The sequence below is a fragment of the Mus pahari genome, chromosome 6, assembly GCF_900095145.1.
Source record: "Mus pahari chromosome 6, PAHARI_EIJ_v1.1, whole genome shotgun sequence".
Taxonomy (NCBI): Eukaryota; Metazoa; Chordata; class Mammalia; order Rodentia; family Muridae; genus Mus; species Mus pahari.
This window is the reverse complement of record NC_034595.1, coordinates 83,391,225-83,392,714: the sequence shown is the minus strand read 5'-3', so window position 1 is coordinate 83,392,714 and position 1,490 is coordinate 83,391,225.

The following is a 1,490-nucleotide window of genomic DNA, read 5'->3' as shown; positions in this document are numbered from 1 at the left end:
TGCGCCACCACGCCCTGCAGCAGGCAGATTTCTGAGTTCAAGGCCAGCCTGGTCTAAAAAGTGAGTTCCAGGACAGCCAGGGNTATACAGAGAAACCCTGTCTCAAAAAAAAAAAAAAAAGGGTGTCCCCCAGTACAAGTTGGTCTTGAACACATGATGTAGCCATGAATGTCTTTGATCTTCTGTGACTTTCCATGCCTGGTCAATATGGCTGGGAGCTCTGAGCAAGCCCTCTACCAACTGAGCTACATCCTCAGCCTTGACCTCTGACCTTTGGCAGTAACTAAGTGGCACCATGTATTTCACGTTTCACCGTGTTCCTAGTCCTATCATCTACATGTGTGTACTTTGGCGTCTAGTGCTAACATTTCCTAGCTGTTTGCATGTTGGGCAAGTGATGTGAGCTTTTACAAAGTCTACTTCCTCGTGCATGTAATTATAGTCCTACTTTTCAGAAGTAGGTCAAACAAGCTAAATTACCAGTGTGCATAAAAGCATAAAACCTAGCACATTGTTGCCATATAGATGCCTGATATATGTCAATATTATTTTTGTACTTTTTTGTGTGTATATGTATAGGCATGTGTGTGTGTGTGTGTGTGTGTGTGTGCATGAGGACTCAGGGAGCTATCTGCCTTTCTTAGAGACAGGGTTGCCTGCTAACCCTGGTGTTTGCCACTCAGGCTAGCTTGGTGGCAAGCAAACCCCAGGGAGCTTCTCTCATTGTCTCAGCACTGAGATTATAAGCCTGGGCCCTCGTGCCCCTATTTCCGTGTTGGTTGTGAGGTGTGAACAGGTTCTCATGCTTATACAATCTGCACTTTACCAACTGAGCCATCCCCCGGCTGATATTTCTGTAGTACTGACAAACCTGCGTGCTTCCTCTGGGGAAGCATGGATTTGCAGCTGAACCCAACGGTAATGAGCACAGGCTAGGAAGTTTGAGCTCAAATTCAAACTTCACCTCAGGGCCTGTGGTGATGTTCAGTGTGGGGCACAGTTTTGCTTGCTCAGTGTTCCGGGTCTGGTATGTAGCACCAAAGACAACAGACATATCCAGGAGCAAGTTGCCACTGTAAGAGTATTGTTCAAGCAGGCGAAGCCCTTTATTTTAGTCTCTGTCCCACCCCACCCTGATTTGTGATTCTGGAGATGGGACTGGGGGCCCACTTGTTAGGCCTTGTGCTCTATGAACCTTTTCCTATAGATTATACCAGAGATTAGCCAAGATAATTATAAACATTTAACACTTGGATATATATGTATGTGTACATGTATGTGTGTATACATACATGCACACACATTGTATATGTATGTGTGTATATAAGTATATGTGCACATGTGTATGTGTACAGATGTGTACATGTATATATGTGTATGGTATATGTGTGTATATGTGTACATGTGTATATGTGTATGGTGTATGTGTGTATATGTGTATGGTGTGTGTATATGTGTATATGTGTATGGTGTATGTGTGTATATGTGTA